General features: G+C 56.8%; 1 protein-coding gene across 4 annotated transcripts in view; it reads left to right on the top strand.

Annotated features, from left to right (window-relative positions):
* Positions 1 to 1631: 1631 nt before the first annotated feature.
* FZR1 (fizzy and cell division cycle 20 related 1) overlaps positions 1632 to 17295 on the top strand; it is a 29916-nt gene continuing 14252 nt past the window's right edge. For 3 of the 4 annotated variants that reach the window (XM_029218014.1, XM_029218010.1, XM_029218012.1), the window contains exon 1: positions 6892 to 7061. The gene's annotated coding sequence lies outside the window, so the exon portion shown is untranslated. Of the gene's footprint in view, positions 1780 to 6891; positions 7062 to 17295 lie in introns of those variants that run through there. The other variant, XM_029218011.1, reaches the window with a different exon arrangement.

Genomic DNA, 17295 nt, shown 5'->3' with positions numbered 1-17295 from the left:
CTTCCTTTCTGCATTTTCTCACTTCTGATAAAATTTACTCTTTTGAACTTGGGGAAGGCCTAGAAGGCTAAAGTTCTTCTACAGACAAGAGGCAGGCAGAGACTTCCTTGGTGGTCCAGTGGTTAAGAATCTGCCTTCTAATGTAGGGGACGTGGGTTCGATCCCTGGTCGGGGAACCCCGCGCACTGCATGCCGCAACTAAGATCCGATGCAGCCAAATAAATAAATATTTTAAAACAACAACAAAAAAGGAGGCAGGCGGAGGACATGGAGGTGGGGGGTGTGTGTGTCTGTTCCGGGAAGGCTCCATAGCGTCCTGCTCAGTTACAGTAGGAATTAAGAATGCCCCATTCTGGCTTCCTGACTCCACTTTTTTTTTTTTTTTTGGCTGTGAGGTGCATCTTGCAGGATCTTAGTCCCCCGACCAAGGATCAACCCCAGGCCACAGCAGTGAAAGCTCCGAGTCCTAACTACTAGACCTCCAGGGAACTCCCTACTCCATTTTAACTGAGGTTTCTGTTTACTAATTTTCGCACAGATCTCCAATTGTAGGAGTGGAATAGCTGGGCCATCTGGTAATTCTACATATAACTTTATGGGTAACAGCCAGTGTTCCCATAGTCGCTTCCCTATTTTACAATCCCACAGCAATGTATGAGGGTTCCACGTCTTTGTCAAGACTTATTTTCCTGGGTTGGGGTGATGGGGTGTTTATTTTTATTATTATTTTTTAAATCACAGCCATCCAGTAGGCTAAAGTGGTAGCTCTGTGGTTTTGATTTGCATTTCTCCATGGACTACAGGTGGTGACCATTTTCTCATAAATTGGCCATTATTTTCTTTGGAGAAATGTCCGTTTGGATCCTTTGCCCATATTTTGAGCAGAGATTTTTTTTTTTTTTTTGCGGTACGCGGGCCTCTCACTGTTGTGGCCTCTCCCGTTGCGGAGCACAGGCTCCGGACGCGCAGGCTCAGCGGCCATGGCTCACGGGCCCAGCCGCTCCGCGGCATGTGGGATCTCCCCGGACCGGGGCACGAACCCGCGTCCCCTGCATCGGCAGGCGGACTCTCAACCACTGCGCCACCAGGGAAGCCCCTGAGCAGAGATTTTTATCTGTTTTGTTCCCTGCTTGGAGGGCCTGGAGGAGCACTCATAGGAACGCAATAAGTGTTTGTTGAATGAATGAGTGAATGTGTTTCAGTAGGCAGTGGGGTTTGCACGACCTTCACCTGCACCTGTTGTGGGTCTCACCTGTGCTTATCACGCGGTGTGACTACATCCTTGCGGTGTGGGTCTGCCCAGGGGTACCTGTTTCTGCGACCGTCCCCTACTAAGAACGACACCCTAAACTGAGAGGAGCCACTCCCCCCAGATTCCGACGTAGCCGCCTCCGCGGGCCGCGAATCCTGTTCCCGCGCGGTTACCCTGGGCAACCCATGGCGCCACGCTTCCTGTATTGATTCGAATCTCGGGCTACGTCACGTCCTCCAGCGACGCCTGAGGCGCGCAGGCGCAGCCGCACGGAGCGGGGACTGGGCCGGGGCACGCAGCACGCCGGCGCGGGGGCGTGGCCGGCTGCGGGAGCGCGCCCGCCGGAGGGCGCCGGAAGGCGCGGAGTCGCGACCGACGCCATATTAAGGAGCGCGGAGCCCGGGTTACGGTCAGCCGCGAGCGCGGCCGGACGCGGTGTAGCTGCTCTTATCAGAGGCGGGCGCGGCGCGGCGGGGCGCCAGGAGAGGCGGGGCCGGCGGATCCAGCGGGCGACGGGAGCGAGCCAGGTGAGGCGGTCGAGGTCTGGGGACGCGCCCCTTGGACCCAAGCGCGATCCCCGAGCCGGGCGGGCCTGCCCGGCCCCCGAAACCGAGCCGGCGGCCTGGCCCGCCGCCCCCAAGCTCAGGCCACCCCCACCCCTCGGGAGCCGGCCGGATGCCGGCGCGCCGCCCCGCAAGCCGAGCTAGGCCCGGGTGACCTCAGCATCCCATCTCCCGTCCTAACCCCCACGTCCGAGCCTCCCCCTAGAGCAGGCCCTGCGTGACCTCCGCAAGCCGAGCCACCTGCAGGCCGTCACCTCCCCGCGCGGTCAGCGTCCCTATCCTTTTGTAGCAGGTTGAGCTCTGACCGCTCCCCGCCCCAAACCGGGGAACTCCCCGCTCCGTCCCCCCAGAACGGCAGGCCCACGCCCTAATTGGCCATGGCAGCTACTAAAGAACAGCTTAGAACCTTTTTAGGTTGGCAGGCTTCTGCCGAATTTGTATCCCTACTTACGGCCTGTTAGTTAAGCCTCTTTATGAGGCTCTTAGAGGACCAGAAGATCTCACTCTTAAATGGATTCCTGAAATGGAGGCAGCCTTTAAACAAATAAAGAAGGCCCTAGTCACGCCCCGGCCCTAGGCTTACCAGACTTAACAAAACTCTTCTCTCTCTTTGTTCATGAGAAAATGGGGGTAGTTCTGGGAGTGTTGACACAAACCTTGGGACCATCTTAGTGCCCAGTGGCCTACCTATCTAAAACCCTAGACTTGACATTTCAGGGATCGTCTCCCTGTCTAAGGGCATTAGCTGCTGCGGTACTACTAACAGAAGAAGCCTCCAAACTGACAACAGGACAACCACTTACTGTTGACACTCCGCACCAGGTCATGGATGTCCTTAATTCCAAGGCATTCCGTTGAATTTCAGATAGTAGAATCCAAAAATGTCAAGCTGGGGCTTCCCTGGTGGCGCAGTGGTTAAGAATCCGCCTGCCATTGCAGGGGACACGGGTTCGAGCCCTGGTCCGGGAAGATCCCACATGCCATGGAGCAACTAAGCCCGTGCGCCACAACTACTGAGCCTGCACTGTAGAGCTCACGAGCCACAACTGTGTAGACCGCACGCCACAGTTACTGAAGCCTGCATGCCTAGAGCCCATGCTCCGCAACAAGAGAAGCCACCTCAATGAGAAGCCTGCGTACCACAACGAAGAGTAGCCCCTGCTCACCACAACTAGAGAAAGCCCGCGTGTAGCAACGAAGACCCAACACAGCCAAAAATTAAAAAAAAAAAAGAAAAAATCAAGCTTTATTCTTAGAGGGGTCAGAAATATCAGTCAAGCCTTGTACCACTCTAAACCATGCCACTCTCTTGCCCAGCCCAAATCCCAACACCCCTCTACTACATTCCTGTTTAGAAGTTGTTGATCATGCCTACAGTGCTAGGCCAGATCTACAGGACACCCCTTTACCCAACCCAGATGCAGAACGGTTTACAGACAGTAGTTTCATTTGAGAAGGTCGAAAGGTTTTGGGATATGCAATAGTCAGTTTAACAGAGGTGACAGAGTCGGGGCCACTCCATGGGGCAACTACCTCTGCCCGGAAAGCAGAGCTTATAGCACTAACTAGAGCTCTCCAACTGGGAAGAGGACTACAAATTAACATTTACACAGACTCAGCATATGCCTTCCATGTAGTCCATACTCATGTGGCCATTTGGAAGGAAAGGGCTTACTGACCACACATAACGCCCCAATCAAACATGGACCAGAAATCCTGGACCTGTTAGAGGCCATAAAATCCCCTAAGGAATTAGCTATCATCCACTGCAGGGCACACCAGAAGGACCTGTTGGACATAACCAAAGGAAATAATATAGCAGATAGGGAAGCCAAAGGGCCCCCCAACATGTCCTACAGGCTCCCCTGATACAAAGTTTAGACCCTTCACCACCACAGTACTCACCATCAGAACTTAAAGAGGGACAAAACCGTGGGTTCACTCTAACCCCTGAAGGGTGGCTACAGAGCCCAGACACCAAACTTCTTTTACTAGAAGCCTCCCAATAGAAGATTCTAAACCACCTTTAGCAGGCTACCCATTTATGAGCCAAATCCCTCTTCAGACTGGTGGGGACAATATTCACAGGAAAAGGAATCCTCTCAACCCTCCAATCTATATCCCGGGCCTGTCCGGTCTGTCACCGGGCCAACCAAGAAGGGGCTATAAACACCCCCGCCACTGTTCCATCCAATTCAAAGGCAGGGGAACCAACCAGGAGAAGATTGGCAGATGTATTTCACCCACATGCCCCCTTGTAAAGGCTTCAGGTATCTCCTAGTCATGGTAGATAGAGGCCTTCCCTACTAAGAGCATCCGAGGTTACCACTACCCTCATGGAAGGTATCGTACCTCGGTTTGGAATGCCACGCTCATTACAATCGGATAATGGCCCTGCATTTATTTCAGGTCTGACCCAAGGCATCAGTGAAGCCCTCCAAATCAGTTATTATCTTCATTTGGCGCCCTCAGGCATCAGGCTAGGTAGAAAGAGCCAGTGAAGCCCTCAAGAAATATCTAAGTTAGCAATAGAGACACACCAGACATGGGTCACCCTTCTTGCTATTGCTCTCTTAAGAGTCCAGATCACTCCAAAGGCCAGGCCTCATATAAGTCCTTAGGAAATCTGTGGAAGATCGCTGCTGGGCAATCCAGAGACCCACTATTTAGTACAGTGTCTCCCAACGTTAGGATTGACTCTCAAGAATATCTGGGAATACCAGGACCAAAATAGTCCTAAGCCAGATCCCAATTTCTCAGAAACCACTCCCCACTTACATGCAGGCCACTGGGCATATGTTAAGACCCTTTCACAGGAACGGAGACCACTCGAAGCAGTGTAGACAGGACCATACCAAGCCCTGCTGGCCACCCCAACAGCTGCCAAAATACAAGGCTTTACTCCTTGGATCCATATGTCATGACTAAAGGCAGCCCCTCCTCCAGAGGACCAGAAGTTTGGTGTCTGGGCTCTGTAGCCACCCTTCAGGGGTTAGAGTGAACCCACGGTTTTGTCTCTCTCTCTCTCTCTCTCTCTCTCCCTCTCTCTCTCTCTCTCTCTCTCTCTCTCCCTGTAATCATACGTTCTCTCTCTCCCTGTAATCATACGTTCACCCTTTCCCCTACCCAAACACGGGTTTCCCTCGTAACTGACGACAAAACAAACTATCCCCATACTTAACAATTTTGATTCCCCTTTTACTTCCCAAAACCTCCCAATGTTACCACCGATTGGACACAGCCTAGCTATTTTGGGACCTCCATCTACCCCACCCCATCCCCAAGTTGCCCGTATCAGAACCACAATTTTTGGTTCCAACCCTCTAATATTAAACAAGAAGACTACAGAAAACTCAAGACACCCGAGTACTATGACATAGGGTGGAACCCTACTATTCCTTCTTTTAACTGGACTTATAACTTTTTTCCCGTTCCTCAAAGATTGTTTGCCTCTCCCCTTTAGCTGGAATGTCTTTAGCTACCACCTGTGGGGGCATAGAACATTCCCGTACTCATTTAGGAAAACCCTACTTCAACATCACAACATCACTTTAGACATCTGCTTAGACCCTACAAATCATCACCTATTTCCTTTGCTGATCCAATGCTTATTTATGCCTTCCAGCCAACTGAATGGGGACCTGTACCCTTGCATACATTATTCCTAACCTTATCGGTGACCGTATCCTGCTTCCGTTATACTCAATCACATAAACAAAAGCAGGCAACCCTCACTGTAATACCAGCCCTTAGGGATTATCATTGGGATAGGAACGGGCTCAACTGGACTTTTAAATTCTATTTTCACTGCCCGACAGCTCTCTCGAACTCACACAACAGATTGTCAACCTAGCAGCTCAAATTAACACTCTACAAGAACAAATAAATACTCCAGCAGGAGTGGTTGTACAGAATAGAAGAGTTTTAGACTTACAGCTAACCGAGGTGGGACCGGTGCAATGTTAAAGGATTGCTGTTTTATTTGCTTATTTAAAGAGAGGGAGAAATGTGGTCCTCCAAGGACAAAGAACAAGATAAACTCAGAGAGCCAACATCGCCGGAACAGAGAGAGTTACGGGACTCATCACTCTGTCACGTAGCAACCATTACATCTTTTAGCCCTCCCAGGCATTCTGCCCTGCTCCTTTCCCGTCCCATATAAGGAAGGGTATTTGTCCTGTTCTTCCCCGACTCTGCACACTGGAAGTATGCATACCCTACCCAATCAGATGACTCGCAAGTTCCTTTGTTCCCTGGCTATAAAAACAGATAAGTGGGCTTCCCTGGTGGCGCAGTGGTTGAGAGTCCGCCTGCCGATGCAGGGGATACGGGTTCGTGCCCCGGTCCGGGAAGATCCGACATGCCACGGAGCGGCTGGGCCCGTGAGCCATGGCCGCTGAGCCTGCGCGTCCGGAGCCTGTGCTCCGCAACGGGAGAGGCCACAACAGTGAGAGGCCCGCGTGCCGCAAAAAAAACAAAAAAAAACAAGTAACCCGTGGTAGGGGTCAGCTCTCCCTATCAGAAAGTCAGCCCGCTGTTCTGGCAGCGACCCTTCCCTTTAATAAATTTTTTTACATTCTGCCTTGTGTCTGGAAATTCTTTTCCAACCCGTTGAATGAGTGAATGTGTTTCAGTAGGCAGTGGGGTTTGCACGACCCTCACATGCACCTGTTGTGGGTCTCACCTGCGCTTATCACGCGGTGTGACACCGTCACTGTGGTGTGGGTCCGCCCAGGGGTACCTGTTTCTGCGACCGTCCCCTGCTAAGAACAATGCTCTAAATTGAGAGGAGCCACTCCCCCGGATTTCCACGTGGTCGCCTTCGCGGGCCGCGGATCCTGTTCCCGCGCGGTTGCCCTGGGCAACCCGTGGCGCCACGCTTACTGTATTGATTCGAATCGCGGGCTACGTCACGTCGTCCCGAGATGCCCGCGGCGAGCAGGCACAGCTGCGCGGGGTGGGCGGGGCGGGACGCGGACACGAGGCCCCGGCGCGCGGGGGCGGGACGGCGGCACGCAGCGCGGGGGCGGGGCCGGCCGCGGGAGCGCGCCCGGAGGAGGGTGCCGGAGGGCGCGGAGCCGCGACCGACGCCATATTAAGGAGCGCGGAGCCCGGGATCCCGTCAGCGGCGGCCGCGGCCGGACGCGGCGTAGCTGCGCTCAGCGGAGGCGGGCGCGGCGCCGCGCGGCGCCAGGAGAGGCGGGGACGGCGGAAGCAGCGGGCGACGGGCGACGGGAGCGAGCCAGGTGAGGCGGCCGAGGTCTGGGGACCCGCCCCCTGGACCCGAGCGCGACCCCCGAGTCGGGCGGGCCTGGCAGCGGCGCGGGCCTGCCCGGCCCCCGAAACCGAGCCGGCGGCCCGGCCCGCCGCCCCCAAGCTCAGGCCACCCCCACCCCTCGGGAGCCGGCCGGACGCCGGCGCGCCGCCCCGCAAGCCGAGCTAGGCCCGGGTGACCTCAGCATCCCATCTCCCGTCCTAACCCCCACGTCCGAGCCTCCCCCTAGAGCAGGCCCTGCGTGACCTCCGCAAGCCGAGCCACCTGCAGGCCGCCACCTCCCCGCGCGGTCAGCGTCTCTATCCTTTTGTAATTAGGTTGAGCTCTGACCGCTCCCCGCCCCAAACCGGGGGACTACCCACTGCGTCCCCCAGAACGGCAGGCCCACGCCCTAATCTGTGCTCTTCATCATTGGCCTGTCAACCCCGGGTCTCCCAAGTTCACACCATTACAGCTGGGGCCTGCCCAAATTGAAACTCCCCGCCCCAGCTGTCACAACTCTCTCCGTCTCGGACCAGCCCCCGCCCCCCGCCCGGATAAAATACAATCTGAGGTTCGTGGACCCTGGAACAGCCAGGCTGAGGTGCGGAGGCCCTGCCCGTATGGGCGCCCCATTGTGCTCACCGCGCCCCTCTCTGCTTCTGGCACACGGAAGCAGTTAGGCGACGAGTTTTGAATACATAAGTGCCCCACTGGCTCCCAGCCCGTCTGGTTTCTGCTCCCCGCACCCTTACGGCTTGACCCATTCTGGCCATGACCCACCCAGAATCCAGCGCTCCCATCTCACCACTGACCTCCCCAAAATGTGACACCGCCTGGTGGTGCCCAACTGCCCTCCAATGTGGGACCATTCTGGGTCTTCCAACAAGCACCAGCTCGGCCACCCCGGATCCCGCAAGTGTGGCACAGTCACGCCGTCACAGCCGTTTTCCCCTGCTAAAAACTGACCCCCACCTCCCATTGGTCCTGCACTGTCCAGACCTGCCCCCAATTCAAAGCCCGAGTCCCACTGTTGTGCAGCTGTCCAGCCTAAACCCGTTTGGTTTTTCCCTGTTCTCTTTCCCCTCAAGTCATCCCTTGGTTCAAGGTGCCTCTCAAACTGAGAACTAGATCCCCCCACACCCAGTCCACTAAGCGATGATCTCATGCCTTTAGCTGGTGAGGCTGCACCCCACTCTCCTCGACCCCCCTCACCCTGGTCCCCGCCGCTTCTTAGCATACTTGGAACAAGGACAGTTTACCTAAAGAAAAACCGTCCACGCAGACCTCATGCAGCCGGCGGGTACATGTTGTCCCCCTGGCCCATTTATGGGCAGAATGTCTTGTGGGCCGTCGTGACTGTTGATGTCGAGGGCCCCTTCTGTTTCGGCCACGCTGAGCCGGCTTTTCTTCTGAACTTGAGAGTGGAAGCAGGTGTGGTGGCCGCCCAGCTGTGCTTTGCATAGTGAGTGAGGTTGGATTGCTCCAAGAGGGTTGTGTTAAGGATGCAGGCTCCTCCCCCTCCAAACGCCGGGGCTCTGGTCCTTGGACAGCTCTTGGTTCAAAGGACAGTTGCTTTGCTGTGGCCGGGGGGCTGCGTCTCACGTGACTGTGCTGGCCAGCGTGCCACCGTGGCCATTTCCCAGGACTATCTCAGAATCTGTGCCCTGGGTGGTGCTGTCTGCCTGGGGCTGGGCAAGGAGGACCTCGGAGCCTGATGAGTCTTCAGAAGTGGGTCTGCATCGATTTTCACGCCAGGTCCTCTGTCTCCTGCCATTCGTAGATTTTGGGGCCTCTGACTGGGGCAGGTTTTGTATACCCAGGACTTCTGGGTTTGGGGAGGCCCCGAGTGGGGTTGGTTGTGGGACCTTTCGCTCAGTGTTACTGAGACAGATGAGGATCCAGAGTCATTCAGTCTGGAGGGTCAATCCTGGGGACTTCGGCTGGCATCAAGGAACTTGGTCTTTAAGAAAGCAGCCAACTCGCAGCACCCTTGTAATCCTTCTCTTCTAGAGCAGAGGTTCTCAACTGGGGATACTGGTGATGTCTGGGGACATCTGTGGTTGTCATGACTGGGCCGCTCCTGACATCGAGGGGGTGGGGGCCAGGGGTGCTGCTCCATACCCTGCAGCGCCCAGGACGGTCCCCCACATAGGATGATCTGGCCCTGAATGTCCACAGTGCCAAGGGGGAGAGATCTTGGACTAGAGCCCTGACCGGGAGGCCTGTGAGTACAGGGACTCCATCCCCAGATGCTGCACAGGGCCCGGCGAGGCTGGGGCTGTAGAATGCTGGCTTGAGTGGGTGCGGGGGTCCTGGCCGGTCCTGGGGGTTGGCAGAGCTGGGAAGGGAGTATTTGGCTCCCCCTCTTCTGCCCCAAGAGCTCCCTGTGGTCTGACTTCTGCTCCCTCACAGGCCCCAGTGGCTTCTTGCTCGTCGGCTCCACTGATCACGGCCCTGCCCACCCCCCACTGGCCTACCCCAGGCTTTGGCCGCTTCGGAGCCTGCCTGGTACAGGCAGGGAGTGTTTAAGTCAGGGGACAGGCGCGCAACCGGAGCCCACCGAATGTGGCACTGACAGTCTCGACGGGACGTTGGTCCCCTGACCGGCATGTCCTGTGTTCTTGGCAAGTGACTACTCTCTCCTGCCTCAGTGTCCTCAGGTGTGAATGGAAGGAGAGAACGTGCTGTGCACCCTCCCGGCCTTGTTTCCTTTAGTCATCTGACTACTGCGAGTCGTAAAAAAAAAAAAAAAAAAAGTAGAACGTGGAACCCACTCGCCTGACTTCCTGTGCTTCCCCCTTCGTCCTTCACTCGCCCTCCTTTTGTCATCTTATTTATTTTTGTTGGTAACAGCTTTCCTCAGATATAATTATTGTATTCCACAATTCACTCATTTAAGTTGTACAGTTGGGTGGTTTTCAGTGTATTTACAAGGTTGTGCATCCATCACCACCATCTAGTTTAGAGCATCTCCATCTGCAGTCACTCCCCATCCCCTCCTCGGCCCCTGGCAACCACTAACCACTCTGTTTCTCTGGCTTTGCCTGTTCTGGGCGTTTCATATAAATGGAATCATACAGTATGTGGCCTTTCATGTTTGGCTTTTCTCACTGAGCACCGCATCTTTAAGGTTCGTTCACGTTGCAGCATGTCCTCCCTTTTTTGTGGCTGGATAGTATTCCGTCGTATGGATGAGCCATATTGTGTTTGTCCACCAGTTGGGGGGCCCTTGGGCCGTTGGCACCTTCTGCGTATTGCGAATGGAGCTGCTAGGAACAGCCGGGCACAGTTTCTTGTGGGGCGGCCCTGCTGTTTAATCGGGACTCAGATGCCTCTGCATGCGCTCCTTGGTGGCCTGCTCCTCACCCTTAGCTTCCTGTCCTCATTTGCTGCTGATGCCCAAGGCTGGCTCCTGACTGCAGGCCCACGCGGCCAGCAGCCAGTAGATCCTCTCCTGGGTGTCCTGCGGTGCGTCCAGAAAAGGTTGCTCTTTCCACAGACCTGCCCTTCCCCCCTCCCTTACTTCCCCCAGCCTCACCTGGGTCCCTCCTTTCCGTCCCCCCCATCTTTCCAGGACCATCTGCATTCTCACCTGGGCAAGCAGGCCCCGTCTCCCTGCTCCCCCCCCCCACCCCGCTCTGCCCAGTGCGCCACCGCCAGCCTGCAGACACACATCTCATCAAGCCCCTCCGCCCGTCCCTTCCCCACCTCCCTGCCACCAGCCGCCCAGGGCACAGCCCAGGAGCCTGCCATTCTGGCCTTGTCACCTTTTCCTCTTCCTGCCCCCAGTATGCTCCTTACACCCCAGCCTCCCCAAACCATTCTTTCCAGACCCCCCCATGCCCTTCCCCAGATCAGAATGGGCCCAGGAACCATTGACCATCAGGGTGGGTCTCATCCCTACCAGGCATGACAGCCACCGCAGGAAGGGGGTCAGGCTGTATTTGCACTGGGTCCCACAGTGAGGAGGGGCTGCTGGGGGGAGGGGTGGAAGGATGGTGGGGGCAGGGGGAGGGAAAGATGAGGGTTGGGGCATGTCTGTCTGTCTGTCTCTCTGCACTTACGGAAGGGCTGAGCAGCTGAGAGGTCAGTGCTAGTCTTTCAAGCCGGGGGAGAGGGGGGAAGCAACTATTCCCCCTAAGGAGTTCCCTAAACCAGAGGGTTTCCACTGGTTTAGGCGGTTGTCAAACCTGGGGGTGGGACATCCAGTGGGCAGGGCCAGGGAAGCTGCCTAACCCCCCACAGTGCCCAGGACGGCCCCCCCTCAGAGGAGGACCCACCTGAGTGTCAGCAGTGCCAGGGCTGCCCTAAACACACTAGGCATTTCCTTCTGCCACCGCCCCCTGGGACCCATGGCGAGGAACCACGGTGAGACAGATTGAGGAAGCACTTTCTGTTGCTCAAGGCTGCCTGTGAGGGGGTGAGATCCCTGTCCCTGCAGGTGTGCAAGCAGATGCAGAGATGTGTAAGGGCTCTGGGGTCCTGATGGGACATCCAGCCTTGGATGGAGTCCCAAGAGTCAGGCCTCTGACATAAATCACAGTTTTGTGGCCCCCAAGTTGTTCTTCCTTTGCGTGGGGTTTGCATCGTCTGGGTTGCTGCAGACCCAGACGCCTTTACGGTCTGAATGTTTCACCAAATCAGACAGGAGTGGGTGCTTTGTGTGCTGAGAGGTGGGGGGATGAGAAACTGCGCTTCAGGCATCATTTCTGAGGTTTCGAGCAGCAATCTCACATGGGGTGGAGGTGCCCTGCTGCCAGCCGTGTGCTCTTGGGGGTGTTGTCACGGAGAAAAGAGGTGTTGACGGGATTCTCCTCTCCTTGAGGCTGTGAGCCCGGGGGTGGGCCATAACTCTGGCTCCCTGCTTTGCAGCTCCTGCACCTGCCTGCACACAGAAGGGCAGTAGCCTCAGGTGAATGAATGAATGAATGAGCAAACGAATGAAAGGAAGATGCTCCTCAGGGCCCCGCCACCAGGCCCCCCTTTCCTACTGATTCCCTTCGGCCACTCGGGAAGACGCGTGTCCCCCGTCCAGTGCCGGGCACAGTCCTTTCTGACTCTGGCCGTTCCCAGCCTTGTCCTTTGCTGTCCTTAGACATAAGGGGCCGCTGGATCGTTGTGTTTCCTCTGTGGGGGGAGGCCACTCCCTTCACAGGAGCCCAGGTCCTAGCCTTGTACAACCATAGCCAGCCCTCCAGCCCACAACCCTGCTCCTCCCACATCCTCAGGACGGTCCTCCCTCCTCCAAGGGGAGACCAGTCCTTTTCACCTTCGGGGGCAGCATGGGAGAAGATGGGGCCCTGCCTGGTGGCCTGTGGCCACCAGGGTACCTCCCGTGCCACACAGCCCACATCCCCGCGTGGTGGAGCGGGAAGCAGGGGCGTCTGGGACCTGTTGTGCGCCTGTCACTGAGCCCGTGAGACCAGCCCCCATTTCCTAGCGTCTCCTTTGGGTCAGGCCCTCTACCTGCTGCTTCACAGAAGCTGCACCCAGGTCACCGCAACACGTGCGGTGTTATCCCATTATCCCCAACTTTGAGATGAAGAGACTGAGGTTCAGAGAGGAGAAGTTGCTCACCCAAAGCCATGCAGCCAGTAAGGGTTGAAGCCAGGACTCAGAGCACATCTGTCCCTGTCTGCAGCCCGCCCTTTCTCGTCCACCCTGCTGGGACTGGTTGACGATTGTGCAGGGAGGGGGCCGCCGGGCTGGCCTGCCTGGGCCCAGGAGGAAGAGGCAGAGAGCCAGACTCTGACTGTAGCGGAAGAGTGGACGACCCACATTTTCTGGTTGGGTCTCTCATGTGGGACTTTTCCCCCAACCCCTCAGAGACCGGCTGGAAGAAGACGACCAGCCCCCCGCCTTTCTCGGGGGCTGGTAGTCAGGAAGCCGGGGATGGGCACCAGAGCCAGCCCCAGTCTCCAGGTTCTTCCGCCTGCATGCTTCCGGAAAGGAGGGCGCTTCCCCGAGGTGTTGGGCCCGTTGAAAGTCTGTGCCCCGAGATGACGGTTCTCAGGGAGCCCCAGCCGTTTGTCACCATGATCCCTAATTGGATGGCTCCTGCTGGGGCAGGCCGGTGGCCGTGATGACCGGTCCTGAGTGGGCGTTGGGGCTTTAGATGGCTGGACTGCTGACGCTGGGCCTGGGGAGCCTCTCACTGCGGAGCCCGAGCAGCTGTGGGCAGGTGGGGGCGGGCGGGATGGAGCGCCCGAGCCCCTCTTCTGTGGAATGGAGATAGATAGGATGGCACCTGGGGACCAAGTTGAGTCAAGCACCTGGACTGCCTGGCGCTGTGCCGGCTGCTGGAGAGGCACAGGTGTGCTCCGTGTCACTGCTCTCACTGTCCGCATCTGTGCTCTGACGCTCTCCCCACAGGGCCAGGAGCAGTGCCCCCACTGGACCTGGCAGAGCGGCGTGCCCAGGCCCCTGCTGGCATGCTTTCTTCCCCTCCCTTCCCTGTGCCCCGTGTGGGGAGCTGGTGTGACCAGCCCCCCAGAGGCCAGAGTTACCCTCACTCGGGGTGATCTTGCACCCCGCCCCCGCCAAGGGGACACTGGGCTACGTATGCGGACATCTGTGATCCACACAACTTGGAGGGAGTCTCCCCTGACGTTGAGCAGGTGGGGGCCAGGGAGGCTGCTCCACACCCCGCAGCGCCCAGGACGGCCCAGATGTCAGCGGTGCCGCGGGCAGGCGGGCAGGCAGGCGGCCACATGCCACACCAGACCATGCTCAGCCTCGAGCGCTGAGTCATGAACCACGTCACACGGTATCTCCTTGGCCTCCGAGCCTGCAGCAGGAAAACAGCAGGACCGGTTTTAAAGATAAGCAAAGGCCTTGAGGGACTTGCAGTTTGAGCACTGCTGGAAGCAGTGCTGGCTGGGCCTCTCCAGGCCTGGCGTGAACTAGTGGAGGGTGTGCCCAGGATGCTGCCCTCCGCACCGCACACCCCCCGGGGAGGCCTTGACAGTGACAGTCAGAGGGGCTGCACTGTCATGGGTCCTGCCCCACATGCCCCTGCCTGACCTCCTTTCCTCCTCTGTGGGCTGGAGAGGGAGGGCTGGTTCCTGCCCGCACCTGGGGGCTGGCAGTGACCTGAGGTGAAAGCTTGCTCTTGGTATTGTTGCTCACGTGGGACCCCAGCCGCCTCCGGCTCCAGCTGGAAGGAGGGCTCGTGGAGCTGGGGCACTGGCTTATCTTCAGGCCCCTTGGTCCTTGCTAACCCCAGGGCCAGCCCATGCCCCATCATCTCACCAGGGAGCCTCCCTGGCCTGGCCCTACAGGGCCCTCCCCCAGCACTGCGGACACGGGGGTCGGGTCATTCTCTGGGGACGGGGGTGGGGCGCATCCCAGGCACTGGGATGTAGAGCAGCATCCCGGGCACCCACGGTCCTGACAACCACAGACATCCTCAGACCTGGCCCGGTGTCCCCTGAGGGCAGAACTACCCTGGTGAGGACCCCTGGGTTGTACTGACAGGGAACCTCCTGCTAAGCACCTGGTGCCTGGAACCCTGGCGCGCTGTAGGGCCGAGCAAGGTCGGGGTAGCGAGGAGCCGCAGGGAAGGCCTCCTCAGGAGGGGCAGCCAGCTGTTGAGCAGCCGGCTTGTAAGCAAGGGCCCTGCTCTGTCACTGAGACCTCTTCATCCAGCATGAGTCGACCTCACTCTCGGAGAGGACCGGGGCCGGGGGTGAACGTGGGGAGCGCACAGGAGGGCAGCCCTGAGGGATCAGGTGGTCTGTGACACGTGCAGACCCTACTCCTAGCCTTGTAGGGACCTCATTCTGTCCCTTCAGGTGACCAGGATCATGCCCATTTCCCAGAGGCCTAGGCTGAGGCTTGGAGACTGAAGGCTAGTCTGAAGCAATGAGAGAAGGTGTGGGCCGCCTGGCTCTTCATTCTGGGGGCCACGAGGGGTAAAGAGGAGACCCACCTTAAGGGCTGGCTTGGCGGGTTGGCGAGCCTCCCAGTGACAGTGCAGAGCGGGCAGTGGCAGCCAGCAACTGAGAACCCCAGCCCACCTCACAGACTGCGGACACCAGTCTGCAGGTGCCGGCTTCTGGGCAGAGCGTCTCCAGGGCCAGGGTTCTGGCCCCCCTGAGCAGGCTCTCATCGCTTCCTTCCCCGCTCTGTCCCCCAAGGCAGCTCTAAACCCCCTGCAGCCTGGGGGAGCCTTTCTCAGCCTCTGTGCTCGGGACTTCTTTTCAACAGAAAAGTCACTACACTCTCTCTGCCTTTTACTAGGAAACTTTGCATTGCAGATACACAGCAAAGGTGGCAGAGCGTTCCCCTGCACAGCCAGCCATGCCCCTGCTGCCCAGACTCTTCTGGTCTCGAGCTGGGGCATGCATGGTCCCCGCTGTCCCTGGCTGCTCGTTTCTTTGAATGGCTGGCGAGTTCCCATGATGCAGAATCCAAGAAGCACAGAGTGACAAGGCAGGAGGACCAGGGCTTCCTTCCTCTCCTGACCCCGTCCTCTAGTTCCTCTTCCCCAGCCGACCTTCCCAAACCTTCCAGAAATAGCTTGTTCTACACAGCATGTTGTCACGTGCACTGGGTCCCAAAGACCCCCCCCTTTTACTGCAGTGCCTCCTGTGGGGAGATGGGCCACACCCTTCAGGTAGACGTCTGGTCTGTAGACTTCTCTCGTCCCCTGCTTTCCTAAGCAGACTGCGGAGAAATCGCTGTACACAGGGTTTTGCCCACGCGCGCCGGAGTTTCTAAGGGTAAATTCTTAGAAGTCAGAGAGGATGTGCGTTTTTAGATTCTGAAAGCAGGTGCCAAGTTCTGGCTCCTGCCAAGAGTGGGTGCGAGGGTGCGTCATCTGATCTTGGAGTTGCTCGGGGAGAGGAGGGAGCGGGCTCTGGGCTGGGTTCGCAGCCCTCTGGCCGCGCGTGCAGCCGAGCCTCTTTTTCCAGGAACCGTTTGTTTGTATCCTCTGCTGCTTTGGTCTGTCCTGAGGGTGGCAGGTACTTTTCCCGGTTGTGTCGTTCTTTCTTTAGAAAACTGTGTTTGTGGTGTATTTGCTTGCAGACACTTTTCGTTTCTCCACACGTGAATTTATCAGCCTTTTCTCTCAGGGCTTCGGACTCTTCTGGTCTTCTGCAGTGCGGCAAGCAGCAGTCTTAGAGGAGGTGGGCGGGCGTCCCTGAGGTCCTGGGACCGAGGACTCTCTCGGATGCCACCTTCACTCTCTAGAATAGGCCGCTTGCAGCCTGGCGGAGCCGCAGGCCCTCGGCTCTGAGAATGGGCTGGAGCGGGGGCTCAGACCAGTTTTGTCGCCAGCATCATGTGGTTTGGGTATGACTGCGGCCGGCCAATGCTGCGAGTTCCTCCAGAGATCTTGGTTGAGGCCCTTGGCGTCTGTCTACCTCCTCATCGAGACAGCCTGGGTGTGTGGGGCGGGTACCCCTGAGGGTACTGGCTTGTCACTTTATTTATTTAACATCTTTATTGGAGTATAATTGTTTTACAATGGTGTGTTAGTTTCTGCTTTGCTACAAAATGAATCATATGAATCAGTTATATATATATATACATATGTTCCCATATCTCTTCCCTCTTGCGTCTGCCTCCCTCCCACCCTCCCTATTTCACCCCTCCAGGCAGTCACAAAGCACCAAGCTGATCTCCCTGTGCTGTGCGGCTGCTTCCTACTAGCTATCTACCTTACGTTTGGTAGTGTATATATGTCCATGCCTCTGTCTCACTTTGTCACAGCTTACCCTTCCCCCTCCCCATAACCTCAAGTCCATTCTCTAGTAGGTCTGTATCTTTATTCCTGTCTTACCCCTAGGCTCTTCATGATTTTTTTTTTCTTAAATTCCATATATATGTGTTAGCATACGGTATTTGTCTCTCTCTTTCTGACTTACTTCACTTGTATGACACACTCTAGGTCTATCCACCTCATTACAAATAGTTCAATTTCATTTCTTTTTATGGCTGAGTAATATTCCATTGTATATATGTGCCACATCTTCTTTATCCATTCATCCGATGGTGGACACTTAGGTTGTTTCCACCTCCGGGCTATTGTAAATAGAGCTGCAATGAACATTGTGGTACATGACTCTTTTTGAATTATGGTTTTCTCAGGGTATATGCCCAGTAGTGGGATTGCTGGGTCATATGGTAGTTCTATATGTAGTTTTTTAAGGAACCTCCATACTGTTCTCCATAGTGGCTGTACCAATTCACATTCCCACCAGCAGTGCAGGAGTGTT

Source organism: Monodon monoceros, unplaced genomic scaffold (genome assembly GCF_005190385.1).
Source record: "Monodon monoceros isolate NGI ecotype Baffin Bay Population unplaced genomic scaffold, NGI_Narwhal_1 Super_Scaffold_12, whole genome shotgun sequence".
Lineage (NCBI taxonomy): Eukaryota > Metazoa > Chordata > Mammalia > Artiodactyla > Monodontidae > Monodon > Monodon monoceros.
Note: the sequence above shows the minus strand (reverse complement) of the source record. Positions and strands in the feature narration are given on the sequence as shown.